At 37.5% G+C, this 19,843-nt stretch overlaps 1 pseudogene; it reads right to left on the reverse strand.

Annotated features, from left to right (window-relative positions):
- Positions 1-14,323: 14,323 nt before the first annotated feature.
- LOC116895878 lies at positions 14,324-16,017 on the reverse strand (annotated as a pseudogene).
- Positions 16,018-19,843: the final 3,826 nt, after the last annotated feature.

Genomic DNA, 19,843 nt, shown 5'->3' on the forward strand with positions numbered 1-19,843 from the left:
TCCTCAGGTAGTACTACGTCCAATTTTCTGATGAACCTCCAGACTGATTTCTAAAGTAGTTGTACCAACTTGCAATCCCACAAAAAATGAAGGATTGTTCCTATTTCTCAACATCCTAGCCAGCATCTGTTGTCACCTGAGTTTTTGATCTTAGCCATTCTCACTGGTGTGAGGTGTAATCTCAGGGTTGTTTTGATTTGCATTTCCCTGATGACTATGGATATTAAACATTTTTTAGGTGCTTCTCAGCCATTCCGTGTTAATCAGTTGAGAATTCTTTGATTAGCTCTGTACCCCATTTTTAATAGGGTTATTTGATTCTCTGGAGACTAACTTGATGAGTTCTTTGTATTTATTAGATTATAGCCCTTTATCAGATGTAAGATTCGTAAAGACTTTTTCTCAATCTGTTGTTTGCCGTTTTGTCCTTTTGACAGTGTCCTTTGCCTTACAGAAGCTTTGCAGTTTCATGAGGTCCCATTCATTGATTCTTGATCTTAGAGAGTAAGCCATCAGTGTTCTGTTCAGAAAATTTTTCCCTGTGCCTATGTGTTTGAGGCTCTTCCCTACTTTTTCTTCTAATAGTTTCAGTGTATATGGTTTTCTGTGTAGGTCTTTGATCTACTTGGTTTTGAGCTTTGTATAAGGAGATAAGAATGAGTTAATTTACAATCTTCTACAGGCAGACCTCCAGTTGGACCAGCACCATTTGTTTAAATTCTGTCTTTTTCCCATTGGATAATTTTAGCTCGTTTGTTAAAGATCAAGTGACCATAGATGTGTGGGTTCATTGCTGGATCTTCAATTCTATTCCATTTATTTACCTGCCTGTCTTTGTACCAATTCCATGCAGTTTTCATTATGATTGCTCTGTAATACAGCTTGAGTTCAGTGATAGTGATTCTCACAGATTTTCTCTTGTTGTTGGGAATAGTTTTGCTCTCCTGGAGTTTTTGGTTTTACAAATGAATTTGAAAATTGCTACTTATAATTCTATGAATAATTGAATTGGAATTTTAATGTGGATTATATTGAATCTGTAGATTGCTTTTGTCCAAAGAGCAATTTTTACTATATTAATAATGCCAATACATGGGTATGGGAGATCATTACATCTTCTGAAATCTTTTAGATTCATTCCTTCATAGACTTGAATTCTTGTCATAGAGATCTTTCACTTGCTTGGTTAGAGTCACACCAATGTATTTTATATTGTTTGTGACTATTGTGAATAGTGTTGTTTCACACATTTCTTTCTCAGCCTGCTTATCCTTTTAGTAGATGGGGGATATTGATTTGTTTCAGTTAATTTTTTACCCAACCACATTGCTGAATTTGTTTACCAGGATTAGGAATTCTCTCATGGAAATTTTTGGGTCACTTAAGTATACTGTCATATTATCTGCAAATAGTGTTATTTTGACATCTTCCCTTCCAATTTGTATCCCTTGGACCTCCTTTTGTTGTTTGATTGCTCTGGCTAAGACTTTGAGACTATATTGAATAAGTAGGGAGAGAGTGGGCGGCCTAGTCTAGTCCCTGATTTCAGTGAGATTGCTTCAAGTTTCTCTCCATTTAGTTTAATGTTAGCTACTGGTTTGCAGTATATTGCTTTTACTATGTTTAGGTATGGGCTTTGAATTGCTGATCGTTCCAGGACTTTTATCATGAAGGGGTGTTGAATTTTTCAAATGCTTTCTCAGCATCTAGTGAAATGATCATGTGGTTTTTATCTTTCAATTTGTTTATATAATGGATTACGTTGATGGTTTTTCATATATTAAACCATTCTGCATCCCTAGGATGAAGCCTACTTGATCATGATGTATAATTGTTTTTATGTGTTCTTGGATTTGGTTTGCAAGAATTTTGTTGAGTATTTTTGCATCAATAAGGGAAATTGGTCTGAAGTTCTCTTTCTTTTTTGGGTCTTTATGTGGTTTAGGTATAAGAGTAATTGTGGAGTCATAGAAAGAATTTGATAGTGCTCCCTCTGTTTCTATTTTGTGGAATAGTTTGGATAGTATTGGTATGTGCTCTTCTATGAAGGTCTGATAGAATTCTGCACTAAACCCTTCTGTTCCTGGACTATTTTTTGTTAGGAAACTTTTGATAACTGCTTCTATTTCTTTAGGAGTTATGGGGGTATTTAGATCGTCCATTTGTTCCTGATTTAACTTTGGTAGCTGGTATATGTCTAGAAAATTGTCCATTTCCTCCAGATTTTTCAGTTTTGTAGAATATAGGCTTTTGTAGTACTATCTGATGATTTTTTCTAATTTCCTCACATTCTGTTGTTATGTCTCCCCCTTCACTTCCTGTTTTGTTAACGTGGATACACTGTCTGTGACCTCAGGTTAGCCTGGCTAAGCATTTATCTATCTTGTTGATTTTCTCAAAGAACCAGCTCCTATTTTGGTCTTTCTTTGTATAGCTCTTTTTATTTCTACTTGGTCGATTTCAGCTCTGAATTTAATTATTTCCTGCTGTCTACTCCTCTTTGGTGAATTTGCTTCTTTTTGTTCTAGAGCTTTCAGATGTGCTGTCAAACTGTCAGTGTATGCTTTCTATAATTTCCTTTTGCAGGCACTCCGAGCTATCAGTTTTCCTCTTACCACCTCTTTCATTGTGTCTCATACGTGTGGGTATGTTGTGCCTTCATTTTCATTAAATTCTAAAAAGACTTTAATTTCTTTCTCTTTTTTCTTCATTGACCAAGTTGACATCGAGTAGAATGTTTTTCAGCTTCCATGTGTGTATTGGGGCTTTCAGATCTTTTTTGTTGTTTTTGAAGACCGGTGTTAGTCCATGGTGTTCTGATAGGATAAATGGGATTATTTCAATCTCCTTGTATCTATTGAAACCTGTTTTGTGACCAATTACATGGTCAATTTTTGAGATGGTACCATGAGGTCCTGAGAAGAAGGTATATTCTTTATTCTTCTTCTTTTTTGTTTTTTTAGGATGAAATGTTCTGTAGATATCTGTTAAATCCATTTGGTTCATAACTTCTGTTAGTTTCTCTGTGTCTCTGCTTAGTTTCTGTTTCTATGATCTGTCCATTGTTGAGGGTGGTGTGTTGAAGTCTCCTACTCCCCTCATTTTCTTACATGGTAATAGAATAATGTGGATGGAGACCAAATTTGCCTCATCACCTCCTGATGACTAAAAATCCTGCACTCTGTTTAATCCATTTCATGTGGATTATAAGTAATGAATGGATCTTTTACATTCGTAGGTAATATTCTAGTGTTAATTTCTTTCATAGTTTGTATCAATTCTATGAAAACATATTTTCTGAGAAAGAAGAGAAACAGTGGATGAGGGGAAACATAATAAAACTGAAAAGACTATTCCAATTTATGATGTAGGAGCAGTGATAAATGAAGAATATTAAAGGAAGATCAAAGAACAGGAAAGTTGCCTCCGTGGGTAAGCACACTTGCTAATTTTGCAAGGAATGAGCTCCTGTTTCCATCACTTACATGGCACCTCCTAGCTATTCATTCCTTTTTTTGTTATGGAATCAGACATCTTTTCTCTGTTCAATGAACTCAGTCACACACATACAAATTAATAAAATAAATGATTTTTTAAATTGTGTTACTTATTTACATTCCAAATGTTGCCCTCTTCCAGTCCCTTCTCCAAGCATTCTTTACCCCATCACCCCTCCACTTTGCCTGTGAGAGGGTACTTCCCCACTCACCACCCTCCCCCACTACCCACCCCCTCTACTACCCACCCATCTTTACCTCACCATCACTACTACCATCCTGCTTCCTTCAGGCATCAAATCTACAGAATTAGGCACATTAGCTCCCACTAAAGCCAGACAAGGCAGTCCTCTGCTACATATGTATTAGGGTCTATGCACCATTCCATGTATGCCCTTTAGTTGGCAGCTTAGCCTCTGGGAGGCTGCACGTGTTCAGGTTAGTGAATAATGATGTTCTTTCTATCCGGTTTCCATCCCTTTCAAGTCCTTCAATCCTTTCCTTAATTCAACCATAGAGGTCCCAAACTCACGCCAATGATTGGCTGTAAATATCTGCGTCTGTCTCAGTCAACTTCTGGTAAAGCTCAACAGAGAACAGCCACACTAGGCTCCCGTCTGTAAGCACAACATGGCATCAGTAATAGTGTCTGGGTTTGGTGCCTACCTGTTGGTTTGATCTTAAGTTTGGTGGGCCACTGGATTGCCTTCCTTCAATTCATGCTCCATTTTTTGTCCCTGCATCTCTTTTAGACAGAAATAGTTATAGGCCAAAATTTTGAAGGTAGCTTGGTGACACCACTTATCCACTGTGAGCCCTGTCTGTCTATTGGAGGTGGTCTCTTCCTGTTCCATCTTTCCACTTTTGGGCACTTAGGCTAAGGTCATTCCCAATGTGTCCTGGGAGCTTCTCACATTCCAGGTCTCTGAGACTTTCTAGAGGTTCCCCTCAATCCCCAACCCTCACAATTGTATATTCCCATTCATTCTCCTAGGTCTCTGTGCTTCTCTTCTGTGTCCCACAATACATGACCCTGCCCCCCCTTTTAAGGTCTTATGCAAGTTGTGGTACATTCCTTGTGATAAAGGAAAGACTTATCATAAATGTGATTAAAAGAATTTTTTTATTTCCTACTCCCCTCTTATCTGTTCTGAAATTTTTTAAATAAAGCATACCAACATTTTAATTACAAAACATTGCATTTAATTTGCATTGTAAGTGAAATGGAATAAATTATTTAAATGGCCAAAACTTTAATCTTATGACCTATCCAAATACGCATAAACTTTATAATTTTGTGAGTTCTTTGGTTTATCCTATCTAATTTAAAGCTCTAGGGTAGGCAGAAATCAGTGCACATGGAACACTTCTTGGAACTCAAAAATTCTCTTCTTCCTTTTACCATGCTCAGTTCTTCATTTTAATTCTTTTATTTATCTAATTTCTATTTGATTTCTTTGTGTCAAGGGAGGGCCGGTTTATGTGAAGTTTGGATGACTTTCAGGATTCAGTTCTCTCCTCATACCATATCACTTGGGGATTGAACTCACATTATCAGGCTTTCCGAGAAGCATGCATACCCACTAAATCATATCCCCTGTGCCAATATGCTTCCTATTTCTAAGAGAAGTTTCAGATAGCTTCAGTTCCTCTCCAGTGTTTTTACCCTCTCCACACCTTCCAAAGCACTTCCAGAATGTTCTTCTAAGATTGAAAATTTATCATAACACCCAGCTTTAAATCTTTCAGTGGCTTAGTCTCATAAGTAGGGAAAGGTTGGGTATAATTTGTTGCCTGTCTTATTTATATTCCTTTTCCCATTATGCCTCCCTCTTCTCACTACACCTATGATTATTTATAGATGCTTGAAAATGACCTTCTCCCTTACTCCTCTGGGCCTGTATGCAGGATTTTTGCTGTGTAGAATGACTTTCCCCCACATTTTGCACTTGGTTAAATACCACATGTGTTCAAATTTACAGTTCAAGTGTTTTCAAGTCCTGGGTTTTCTGGAGCTCCTCATACAAATGTGTTCACCCTCTTACTTTCCAAAATGTGTGCATTATATTCTGTATGATCACATTAGCTCTTATTACAATGCTGTGCTCCTATTGCAAACACTCTGAGAAATATAAATTTTTCTGTCACTTACAGATTCTGAAAACTGACATCTAGACAAGCATTCCATACCGACTGCAGGTAATAAGTTGGATATTCTGCTTATAAAATATTTTCCCTAGGTTGGTAATATTAAATATCCACTTGACATTTTGTATTATGCAGAAATAAAAATTTCTATTAAAATACAAACAAAAGGTAAACAAATGTGTTTTTGTAATATTATTCTTCTTTCTCCGATTCATTTTGTCACCTTCCAAACATAGTCTCACTTCTTACTTTATGGATGTTCTATCACCATGGAATTGAGAAACACCTTATTGTATGTTATTTGATATACTTCACTTGTTTGCATGTGCATAGGTAGTTGTCATGATAGCTGTTGTGTGTGTAAGCTAGAGGTGTTTGGTGTTGGCTGTTAAGTTTCAACAACTTTTTGGGTTTAGATCTCTGGATTTTGCATACAACTTTGGTCACATTCAATGTCTTCTTCATCTCACTGAGTATCTAGTCCCCTTTCGTGTGCACCCAACTTTGAGTCCTCATCATTTTCATCTATCACAAGCAGTTGCTACAGGATATATGGTGATGGATGTGCAGTTTTTCTCTGGTGTCTGATAGATCCTCCAGTGTAACTTTTAGGGAGAGCAGACTTACTCCCACAGCAGCCACTTTTTTCTGCTATATCTCCTCAGGTAGGGGTAAACGTTATGTCTAATTCTGCTCTCCACGCTGGAATTTCATGTGGCTTGAGGTTGCTTAGAACATTGCTGTGTATGATTTTATGACTGGTGTGATTTCATGTCCTCAGTTGACATGATTATCAATAAGACACTATTTCTTTATAATCAACAACAGCCTCTTATTCTCATGTTCAGTCCACAACTCATCTACAGTGGCCCATGAGCATTGACATGGTGGTGTATGGCATTGATGTTGCATTTAAGGCTGAGCATTCTTATGGGACAAGGTTTCTTGCTGTCCTGAGACATACCAAGTATTCTCTGTGGGCTGGGCAGTAAATCTTGGAAATCTGCCCATTTTGCCTCTTTAAAGATGAATTTGCAAGTGTGAACCATGTGAGGTTCCATGGGAGTTCTAAGGATCAATTACAGTTCATCATGGTTGCAGAACCAGTATTTAACCAACTGAGCTAACTCCCTAAGCTCCCTTATATTTATTTAATTATGAGAGAGTCAGAGAATAATGCCTGAGCCATGAAATTAAACTTCATCAGCATATGTTTCCCAGGTACCTAGAATTATAATCCCATACTTCTTAGAGGTTTGTTATCTTCATATAGATCTACTGTGTTATAAATTATTTTAAAAACAGTATCTTTTATTTCATTTTTTAAAAACATATTGGACTTTTTATTTTTTGTTGTGACATTTTTTTCTCTTTTTCATCATTACTAACTTGGGTATTTCTTCTTTACATTTTGATTATTATTCCCTTTCACGGTTTCCTGGCCAACATGCCACTAGCCCCCCTCCTTCTTTTGGGTGTTCCCCTCCCCATCCTTCCCCCATTACCACCCTCCCCCTAACAATCACGTTCACTAGGGTTTCAGTCTTGGCAGGACCAAGGGCTTCCCCATCCACTGTGCTCTTACTAGGCTATTCATTCCTACCTATGCAGTTGGAGCCCAGGGTCAGTCCATGTATAGTCTTTAGGTAGTGGCTTAGTCACTGGAAGCTCTGGTTGTTTGGCATTTTTGTTCATAAGAGGTCTCAAGCCCCTTCAAGCTCTTTCAGTCCTTTCTAAGATTCCTTCAACAGGGGTCTCGTTCTTAGTTCAGTGGTTTAATGATGGCATTTGCCTATGTATTTGCTGTATTCTGGCTGTGTCTCTCAGGAGAGATCTACACCCGGTACCTGTCAGCCTGCACTTCTTTGCTTCATCCATCTTATCTAGTTTGGTGGCTGTATATGTATGGACCACATGTGGGGCAGGCTCTGAATGGTCTTCTGCTTGGCCAGGAGGAGGGATCTAGACAGCATAACCACAGAGGCCATAAAATGCTACATGGCTCTTTGCAGAATAATTCATTGCCAGATACATGTTCCTTCTGGTCCAGTGGGTTAACTAGCCAGGATAACCTTGGGGACATCAAGGAGGAACATTAAAGTGGTCTCATGGAGAAAAGATATGGATAGGAAAGGAATGAATCTATAGAAAACAAGCAAATGATAGATGGATTTATTTTATAGGAGAAATACTTGCATAATACCTAGAAATTTAGAGGAGCATATGTGAGGCCATGGAATTGCTAAGAGAGGAAACAAAGAATAGAGGCATAAAATATGACATACAAACATATAAAAAGTTAATACTTCATTCTCCTGGCTACTTTGAGGATTGAAGGTGACAATACCTAAAGAGATAGGAGGGAGAGATAGAGGGAGAAAGAGAGAGATATAACTGGATTACTTGCATGAATTTTAAAAGTTTATAAGAATTTATTTTAACCTTAGTATTCTATCACATTTCTGTTATTATATGAAAATAGTTACTAAAGTCTGCTGTCTGCTGTACCACAAAACTTCAAGAACTGTGTTGAGCTACCTGAATAATAGGCTGTGTAAAAACTATAAGGAAATGTGTTTTTACTTGGTGTTTAGTTTCAGTTTAAAAGAAGGGTGTTTGGGACTATTATTCTGGGCCCCCGAATTTATGTAAATATTGAAATTTTTAAAAAATATACTAATAAAGATCAAAGCTTTGATGATGTAACTTTAGTAAACAAAAGAATGGGCTTAGACTGTGTGGTTGAGAGAAGGCTAAAGAATGGAATTGGAGAAGGCAAAAAAATGAGATGGGAAAATAAAGTCAGGAAAAGAAGGAAGACTGATGAGAACCCCTAGGTACAGAGAGAGTACTTGAACTGACAGTTTGCATCCACTACTGACACCAAGCTTCAAACTGCTCCCATATCCTCTTTCCTTCCCAACTTCGTGTCCTCTTGTTTTCACTATTAATAAACCTTGAGTCCAATTATCATTACCCCTATGCACTTAGATCTGAAGTTATTCACTCAAACATCAACAACCTACCAGCATGCATATCCATAATGAAGCGTGATTCTTACTTCTCAGAGAAGCATGGTTACTAGTAGAGCCTCTGTCTAGTGTGTGGCCTCAGAATCCTCTCCCCATTTGTATGCCATACATGCAGAGGCCAACATACATTGATATGGAAACTCTTCCTGTTCATATAGTGACAGTAATTCCATGTAGTCTGTGGTGGAGAAGATATCAGTGGTCTCACTGAGCTAAAAACTGCTGAAAAACACATTATAATATACAGTAATTTCTGATATTAGTATTTATTTTCTATTTTCAGTATATTTTTAGTGTGGTTAAAAAAGTTAAAAAAGGTGTGTGCTCTTTGTGATCAGTTTCCATGAGCACTGATCTACACCCTCTCTTCTGGGCTCCCTGTGACCCAGGAGGTCTGTGAGCTGTTCCAGTACAGCACCTTGTCAGGCTGCTCCACTCTCACTCACAGTTCCCTTGGCAGGTTGCCACCATGCCAGGCATGCACATCCCAATTACTTGGTGGGCCGGTTCGTCCTACCAACAGATACTCACTCGAACTTAATTAAGTTGCCGTATGAATGAACATACCACACAATAACCTCTGATCCAATTGAAAATATGTAATTTGACTATCTAGACAACACAAAATCCTGTACACATCTATCTCTTAAAAAATAAGGACAAAATGGTAACCAACAGATTGGGAAAAGATCTTTACCAATCCTACAACTGATAGAGGACTCATATCCAAAATATGCAAGGAACTCATGAAGTTAGACTGCAGGAAGACAAATAACCCTATTAAAAAATGGAGTTCAGAGCTAAACAAAGAATTCACAGCTGAGGAATGCCGAATGGCTGAGAAACACCTAAAGAAATGTTCAACATCTTTAGTCATCAGGGAAATGCAAATCAAAACAACCCTGAGATTCTACCTCTCACCAGTGAGAATGGCTAAGATCAAAAACTCTGGTGACAGCAGATGGTGGATGTGGAGAAATTGGAACACTCCTCTATTGTTGGTTGAATTGCAGACAGGTACAACCATTCTGGAAATCATTCTGGAAGTTCCTCAGAAATTTGGGCATTGTACTACCTGAGGATCCAGCTATACCTCTCTTGGGCATATACCCAAAAGATGCCCCAACATATTACAAAGACGTATGCTCCACTATGTTCATAGCAGCCTTATTTATAATAGTAAGAAGCTGGAAAGAACCCAGATGCCCTTCAACAGAGGAATGGATACAGAAAATGTGGTACATCTACACAATGGAATACTACTCAGCTATCAAGAGCAATGACTGTATGAAATTCATAGGCAAATGGAATGGAACTGGAAAATATCATACTGAGTGAAGTAACCCAATAACAGAAAAACACACATGGTATGCACTCATTGATAAGTGGATATTAGCCCAAATGCTTGAAGTACCCTAGGTGCACAAAACACATGAAACTCAAGAAGGATGACCAAAATGCAGAATACTTCACTCCTTCTTTAAAAGGGGAACAAGAATATCCTTAGGAGGGGATGGGGAGGCAAAGTTTAGAACAGAGACTGAAGGAACGCCCATTCAGAGCCTGCCCTACATGTGGCCCATACATATACAACCACCAAACTAGATAAGATGGATGAAGCAAAGAAGTGCAGGGTGACAGGAACCAGATGTAGATTTCTCCTGAGAGACACCACCAGAATACAGCAAATACATAGGAGAATGCCGGCAGCAAACCACTGAACTGAGAACAGGACCCCAGATAAAGGAATCAGAGAAAGGAATCAAAGAGCATGGAGGGGCTTGAGACCTCATATGAACAACAATGCCAACCAACCAGAGCTTCCAGTGACTAAGCCACTACCCAAAGACTATACATGGACTGACCCTGAGCTCCAACTGCATAGGTAGGAATGAATAGCCTAGTAAGGGCACCAGTGGAAGGGGAAGCCCTTGGTCCCGCCAAGACTGAACCCCCAGTAAATGAGATTGTTGGGAGGGAGGGCGTGGGGGGAGGATGGGAAGGGAATACCCATATATAGAAGGGAGGTGGACGGGTTAAAGGGATTGTTGGCCTGGAAACTGGGAAAGGGAATAACAAGTGAAACGTAAATAAGAAATACCCAATTTAATAAAGATAGAGAAAAAAATAGTCATAACATCCTCTATCTATATCCAGAGAAGAATCTTAATATTTGCCGCCATATTCCCCAGGTCCTACTCCTCTCTCTCTTTTTCTCTTTCTCTCTCTACCTCTCTCTCTCCCTCTCCCTCCCCCTCCCCCTCCACCCCTTCTCTCTCTCTCTCTCTCCTAAAACTTTGTCCCAGCCCATTCTCCTTTCTCGTCCAATGACGGGACTCATTTTATCTGCCTTAACCTGTATAATGACATGAACCCACATACTTCTATCTACATTCTCTTTTATGGTTCTTTTCCTTTTTATTTTATTTTTATTATTTATGTTTAAATAAATTTTGATCATATTCTTCCCTTCCTCTAAATACTTCAAGAATCTCTTCCCATCTCTATTCCACAAACTTCAAATTCTTTCTTCAAAAAAAGAACCAAGTAACCAATTTAACAACAACAACAACAACAACAACAACAACAGCAAAAACAACACTAAAACAAAATAAATAAAACTAAGCCCCCAAATTAAACAAAGCAAACAAACAATATGTAACCAAATAAAAGCCCACATATACATACCCATGAAAGAAAAAAAAAGTCTGGTCTATTTATGTTGGTCACTCCTGAACATGAGGCCTCTTCTGGAGTCATTGATATACCCAATGTCTAACGAAGAAAACTGATTTCCCCCTTTCCCACTAGGTATAAGTGACAGTTCAGTTGTTAAGTATTACTCTAGTGGCTAAGTTTTCATTCACTTGTTGTTTACAAATATAACAAATTGAGAAAATAATAAGATAAAGCAAAAGCTATCATATTGAGTTTGGACTGTGTTTTAATTTCTAAATTTCTAAGTTAAATTTTGTTACATTTTCTTTACTGTTTAAATATTGCTCTTTGAGCTAAACCACAAAATATCACACTTAAAGTCGTTATTTAATCTTTTTTGTAACCATAATTCTTGGTAAAGAATTTTGGAAATCTTAGGGTCAAAATTAAATCATCCACATAGAAAAATTATAAGACTCTTTTAAGTACAATTATATTTGTGTATAGAGATGCCATAAGGAGGGTTTTGTAAACCAACTAAAGTATTAAAAAAAAGAAGAAACAGTGTTTCAAAACAATTTTCTTTATGATTAAGGCCAATAAAATAATTAGACTCTATTTGTATGAATGTTTTGTTGACCACACAACCCTTCACAAAGATAGATAGATAGATAGATACATAGATAGATAGATAGATAGATAGATAGATAGATAGATAGATAGATAGATAGACAAAGAGAGACAGAGAGACAGAAAGAGACGGAGATAGAACAGAGAATTTGTTTGTATGTTTTATATACTTCAAAATAAATATTGAATTTTACAAATCATTATAATATTCCTGGGCTTTTAGACATTCAGAAATGACTGAAAGATGGGTTGGAGGGCTCTGGCCCCATGGATACAATTTGATTCTGTACTTTTATAAAATGCCTTTAAGGAGGGACTTCACTCCTTTTTTTTCCTGTGCACATTCATGGATAACACACACCCCTCACTCCACTCGCACATACACAGAGATCACATGTGTCCCATGGTGCTATTTAATTTTTCAATTTAAAATCTTTGTGAAAGCACATCCATGTAACTCTTATATTATGCTTTCTGCTGCATCAGGACAGAAAACCTGTTTTCTTTGTGTGATCTGGAACTCAAGAAATCATTTTAAAGCAGGGGCAGAAACCTGAAGCTACCCATATCATGATAGCGGATAGTGAAAAATGCATTTTCATTCTTTATAAATAACCCAGTCTCAGGTACTTTAAAAATATACACACAAACTCTGGAATGTCCATGCACACTCACGAATAACACCCACCCTTCTCTCCACTCATACATACACATAGATCACATGTGTCTCATTGTTTTATTTAACATTTCAACCTAACAACATTATGAAGGCATGTCCATGAAAATCTTCTTATACCATATAAAGTATAATAGTCAGTAAATTACCTGAGTTGTTCATATCATTTAATAACTTGTTGGTTTTGCTGTATTAAATGACCTTTGTTCATTTTTATGCTAATACAGGGATGCTGTATTAGCACACTTAATACAGACAATAGCATTAATTCAGTTGGTTAGGTGAAGTAACTGAAATGTGTAACTTCTCTTATTTTGAGTTTGTGATAGTTTAATCAAATATAGATCCGGCCATAAAATGTGTTTATTTCTTTGTATGAAAGGAAAGATGAAGAGGCAATTTGATAGAATAGGTGTGGAGAGAAAATGAGGAAAAGCATAGAAGAGAGGAGAGAAGAAAAGGGAAAGAATGGGAGGGGGATAGGATTAATTTTAAGTAATTAATTTAGGTTAGGACCAAACCCTAGTAAGGGGTATTATTACTTTTATCCGCAAGCCCTACAGAAAACTAGAGTGAGAATTCTGTCTCTCTTAGATATTAGTATTTTGTTGTTGTTGTTGTTTTTGTTGTTTTCATTTCAGAAGAACAGATTAAATTAAACTGAGTTTATTACACAAACATATCTTAATTTCCTATGGTTTTCATCTTAAAAAATGCCATGGTCATTAGAGATTGCTGATCAGAAGCATATTTTGTATGTACAGGTTTTATTGTCCTTTCTAGTGATCTGCCAAGTGATCTGCTCAGTCGCATGGTCATCACTACTCCAGAAGGATAACCAAAAATTTGCTGTATTATCATCAGATGGGTAAATATAAAACTTTAAAACTTGAAATATGGTTAATGAAAAGGTTCTGTAAGACAAAAAACACTGTCAATTGGACAAAACTACAGCACACTGATTGGGAAAAGAACTTTACCTTCCCTACATCAGAGGACAAATATCCAAAATATATAAAGAACTTAAGAAGTTCAACAACAACAAACCAGATAGTCCAATTTAAAATATGGCGTATAGAGCTAAACAAGAATTTGTTGTTGTTATTGTTGTTGTTGCTGTTGTTGTTTTAATTATTTTTTTCTTATTCATTTACATCCCTTTCACTGCCCCCTTCCCTTTTTTTCTGAAGGGGTGGGGGTCCTCCTGAGAGGGAAAACAATGGAGAAAGAACTGAAGGGACTTAACGGGTCTGCAACCCCATAGGAAGAACAACAATACCCTCCCAGAGCTCCATCCAAAGAGTACACATGGAGCGACCCTTGGTTCCAACTTCATATGTAGCAGAGGATGGCATTGTTTGTGATCAGAGAAGCCCTTGTTCCTATGAAGGTTAGATTTCCCCAGTGTAGGGGAATGCCAGGGTGGGAGGTGGGAATTGGTTTGTGGGAGGAGGAGAGCACCCCTGCAGAAGCAGGGGAAGTGGGGATGGAAAAGGGGAGTTCAGGAGGGGAAACCAGGAAAGGGGTTAACATTTGAAATGTAAATATATTAAATATCCAATAAAAAAGAAGGAAAGAAATGACAGACCATTTCCCTTTCTGAATTAATAAAATATTTTGAAACATAAATGGCATTTTATTAAATTGCTTAAATATAGGAAATTAATGAAAATATCTGCTTTTTATTCCTCCTGTGATTTAAAGTAACGATTGCAGAGTCCCAGGAGGCCTGGTTGCAAGGGAATGAAGCCTCGACCTTCCCCTGCAGAATAATTTAAATATGGCTTTGGAATAGTGTCTGCTTCTAGTGTATCTGGAGGCTCAAGAATATCAGATGAATGAAGATCACTATCAACTGTCAGTTCTGCTTGAGATATTGAAGAAATGATGTTCTCTGTAGCAACAGTTTGAATGATGACTCTTGGTATGTGACACTGTACTGTGACATTGTCACTTGTGTTCAAAAAATGTTCTAGGGATGAAGCATGAACAATGATCTGCTCAGGAGAAGCAGGAGCAGCAGCTGCCAGGGTTACTGTAGGACTTGTGGCCAGTGTTAGAGAAAGGCATTGGCTTGAGCTGGTTTGAAGTAGGTAGGTGCCTCGAGTACCAGTGGGCTGTAAATGGAAAGATGGAGGAATCTCAAATGTTTGTAGTGTTCCACTGCTTAGTGTTATTGTTTCTGTTGAGTCAACAGAAGCAGCAGGAAGCAGGAAATAAAACATCCTTATGGTTTGTAATTTGCCTTTTGAGGGTCCACCAGTTATTTCGAAGCCATTGTGGTGAACGGACACTGCTTCATCCCTTAGCTAAAAGATCCCAGCTTATGTCATTTTCATCAGCTACATCAAGCTCAGCTATCCTAAGGATGAGATTGATTTCATCTTCCTTAGTCCATTCTGTACCCCCAATCTGTTTCCAGTTCAGGTAGTTGAGCCATTTAGAACAATATTGCTTTTCTGAGCAGGTACCCACTCTTTTAGCTACAGCTGCCCAAGACACACCCTGTGTGACTATGTCACTTGGCTTTTGCTTGTTAATTCATGAACTACCTCTGCAAGTCGCTTTCCTTCTTCTTCTGTCCATTTCCCTGTGTTGCAGATATCCTTCATCAGCTGTCAGTGGTCTTTGACAGAAGAGGCACTTCTTTGTAGGGCCACCCATCTTGTTGCCCAGTCACTGCCATGCTTTATCTGGAGCTCCTTGAGCTTCTCAGTGTTTGCAGGAGTGTATTTTCCCACATTGTTCCTGTCACCATACATGCACTGCACTCTTCTATAAACTGTAAACAGGTCAGTTCAGCCTCCACGCTATAGTCCTGTAGAAATCTTTTCTTTCATCTTTTGACATATCAAAGATGATTTCTGTTGCATTTTTATTCTGAGAGCTTCAGATAGCCCTTGATGTTGTTGATCAAAGTATCGATTTCTTCCTCGGACTATATCCCCTGCTTCCGTTTATGTCCTTTGTTAGTGAGAGAATTCTTATCTACTTTAGTTGTAAACCATGCTTTGATAAATGTTGAAACTTCCTCAGTACCCAATATTTCATCCAGTTGATTATTCTGTAAAATCTGAATTTGTGTCACAGTTCCCTCAGAAAGTTCATCATCTGCCACCTCTGTAGTTTCCCTCATGGTTGCCTCAAAGCACTGATCATTATTTCTAAGTGAGAGTGCCACAACTGATATGCATGATATGGAGTAATCAATGCTCTGATCATTCTCAGAGGACAAACAAAACTTCTTATGAAGAGGCTCAGTACTGTCTTTGAGGCTATTTCATCAGGGCCATTCTGAGGGAAATGAAGAATGAGGTCTGTTGTCCTGAATAAACATCACAGATTTCATAGATTCTACTGTTACTGTGTCAGACTACTCCTTGGCTTAAGATGACTATACAACTATCATTTAATAATACTCATGTATCTAAACTCAGGGAACAAAATAGCATAGAACTGATGAATAGTGTCATGGTCAAAATAGAGGAAGAAATTGCAAACACTGAACGTAAGTGGGAAGAACCACCTTCTGACTTAGCCATGTTACTGAAGATTGCGAGTCTCCCTCCATAGTATATAAAGTTTACAGACAATTGATGATCAAGCAATCCATACTGTTCCTTCACCACTTGGCCTTTTCTAGGCATCTGATGATATAGATACGGAATCTGTCTTGCCTTTGACTTCACTAACACATCCCATATTTCAACATTGTCAGAAAGAATCAAATATAAATTGAATCATACTTGGGCAGTGCTGTTTCTGAAGACTCAAAGGATGTTGAGAACATGGTAAACTGTCACTAGAGTATTAAGAACACATAATTTAGGAAGTCACATTGTTGACTACATTGTCTCCAAAGAAAGGAGCCACCCCAAGAGTCTTGGTTCCCTGTTCCTCTGGCTTGTGCATAGCTGCTCTGCTTAAGCCATGCACATTGTTGCCACTGTTACCTTTTACCTCCTTTTAAGTAGATCATCTGAGGTCCAGTTTTACAACAATGTGTTATGATGGAGGATAGGAAGTATGAACTGCCCAGACTTAAGTTTTGTGTCAAGATGGAGTTGCAGTCACTGCAGCTACTTCTGTCAGCAAAGCTTACATACTCTGGTATAAGTGTAAGCAGTAATACTCATCTCCCCAGTTAGACACCTAGCTCTGTCCAGACTCAAGCTCCTCTGGCTACAATTCTGGTTATATTATCAACATGATCCAGCTTACCTTGGCAGTGTCTTTCAGAAAAACTAACATGAGTTTATGACATGACTGACATGCAAATCCAAAATCATGGGAGGTGGTTGTGATGGTTAACCCTTTGTTGGCAGTGGGAGCCGACTGGCGCAGGGTACAGAGCAAAGCATTAGAAAGTCAAGAGAATTCAAAGACTATTGGTATTTGATTTTTAACTTTTAAAGGAAATGTGGTTAAAGTGGTAACAAAATGCCTGTATCTGATCATCATGACTTTTTATTGCACGTTTTACTATAAAAATGCCCAGAGGATAGTTGATACTGTTCCCTTAATACCTTACCTGGTAGGGGTACAGTATAGCTTCTCCCTCAGGCACTTTTAAAAAACAGTTTCTGTGTCAAAAGAAAACAAATCAAGAGTCATTCATAAGGTGAACCCAAAACTAGCCTCTAGGGCTTTAATGATATGATCCTTACAGAAAAGTCCAAAAAACAAAAACAAAATCAAAAAACAAAAACAGAAACTTGTATTAGTTATTTTATTTATTATTGTTATTAGATATTCACAATCAAAGTTGTCTTTTCACCATCTGTTTTATTAATGTGAAACCGTAGTAATAAGTAAAAGTTGGTTGCCTAGGGAACAAAAATTGTATATTCAGTTTAAAAGAAATAAAAGAATATTTGTCTTAAAATGAAAATAAATAAATAAATAAGTAAATAAATAAATATGGCTTTGGGCCCCAGCCACTGGGAATGGCAGGCAGGGTGGTGTGTGGAGCCTGTGTCTTGGGAGGAAGGTGCTGTTCAAGAGAAACAGGATCCTCATGCCCTGGCCTTGCAAGCAAATTTCTTTTCAGATACTAGTAACATAAAAGTTTATAAAATAATATTGGAATATAAAAAAATTTAACGGAATGAAAATGTTATAATTTATTTTATTTATTTTTCCTTTTACTGAAAGTATAGTTTTTCTCACATAGTACATCCTGATGAATGTTTCCCTCTATGCCTCCCAGTTCCTCAATTCCCATCTCATTTGGATCTGCCACCTTTCTTTCAAGATTCTAAGGGATAATAATAAAATAAAATAAGATATGATCAACTAAAATATGATAAAGCAAAACCTAACAAATTGGAATTGGTTAAAACAAACAAACAGAAAAAAAAAAAAAAAACAGAGCCCAAGAGAAGCAAAAGAAACAGAGACCCACTCATTCACAGACTCGGGAATCACAAAAAAACTAAAATAAAAAGAAAACATATATGCAAAGGTTACTGAAGTCACTGTGAGTTTGCATTGCTCTGCTCACGTATAGGAGAGGTGTTTTCTTGTCCTCCAACTCTCCTGGCTCTTGACCTTTTTCTGTCTCTGGTTTCACAGCCCTTCCAGTGCCCTGAGGGGACGGAAGATATCCCTTGATGGAGATACCCAAGAGTCTCTCATTCTCTAGGTAATGTCTGGATGAGAGTCTTAATATTTGCCCCTATCTGTTTAGAAACAAGCTTCTCTGATAATGGCCAAGCAAGGCTCAGGTATATAATTATAGGCAGAATGGCATTAGAAGTAATTCAAGTTATGCTACCTTTTTCTTTTTTCTTTTTCCTTCTTTTTATAGACCAGTAGTGTTTGTTTTTACCCTAGGTCCCTGGGCTAGCTAGTCTTAAGTTCTTGGTCAACCAAGAAGTTTTGCATATCATTTCCATCTCCTGGAATGAGCTTTAGGTCAAAATGATATTCGTTGGTTACTTCCAGAAGCTGAATGCCACCATTACACCAGAATATCTTGTAAGCTGCACACCCTTATAAATCAAAGTGCTGTGGCTGTCATGGTTTATGTTTCTTTTGGGAGTCTGCAGAGTACCTTTCTATACCAAAGATGATAGAGAATAGGAGTGATGGGTCTGTGAAGGCATCATTTGGCCTTGTTCAATTAGTTTTGTAGATACTGTATATATACTGCCTCAGGAGTGGGGCCTTGCTGTCAGTTTGAGAAGAACCTATACACATTATTGGAAAGAGCCTAGGCTGTTTAGGGATTCCTATGGCACCTCTTTGGCCAGGAACTCAATTGGAAGCCCTTAACTCTACCTTTCATTAATTAGAGGAGTATAAAATTGAAAAAAATATATATAATAGTAGCAGAAGACAAAGGTGATTTCCTTTAAATGCTTAAATAAAGACCGAGTTTTACTTTATTTTATTTTATGTTTTGAATTGGAAGGAATTAGACAGGATAGTGTTCATACCTCTCCAACTTCTCTGTCACACGTTAGAACTTGTCCTTCAAGTCCTGTATCACACTTCAGTGCAGTTCTGTTTAGCAGTACATGGCTGGTTATGATAGCCATTTTATGTTACTCATTTTATGAAGTAAAATCTTTCTATGATTTTTTTAAAAAGGACTTTTCTTTAGTTCTTACATACTTTTATTTTTTAACTATTTATTTTTATTTCATGTGCATCTGTGTTTTGCCTATAAGGTTTTTCAGTGTGAGGTTCTCAGATCTCTTGAAACTGTAGTCACATGTGGGTAACTCACATTCTGAGTTGCAATGAGGGTGCTAAGAATCAAACCTGGCTTCTGTGGAGGAGAAGACAGTGCTCTAAACCACTTAGCCATCTCTCCAGCTGGTTCTTAAATTATTGAGTTCATTTATGTCATTGATTATATTTTTTATTTCTATATTTTCAGCATGGGGCATGCCATTTTTTCTTTCTCTGTAATTCTAATAATTCTTTTACTGTAGCAATTAATGAATCAATTTCTTTCATTTTCATTTTGCAAATTTAGTTTGAGCTCCATTTAATAGAATCATTCCTCATAAATATTCAATTATCAGTAACTGAGAAACAATAATATTTATCATAGTGTGGTGGGGGAGTGAAAATCCTTCAGAAGGGATAAGATAGATGTTAAAGTGGTTAAGAGTTTATAGTGATTTTCCAGAGGAATCAAGTTGTCTTCCTAGCAACTCAAAACTGCTTGTAATTCCAACTCAGGAGATCTG

The sequence above is a fragment of the Rattus rattus genome, chromosome 3 (assembly GCF_011064425.1).
Source record: "Rattus rattus isolate New Zealand chromosome 3, Rrattus_CSIRO_v1, whole genome shotgun sequence".
NCBI classification, from domain to species: Eukaryota; Metazoa; Chordata; class Mammalia; order Rodentia; family Muridae; genus Rattus; species Rattus rattus.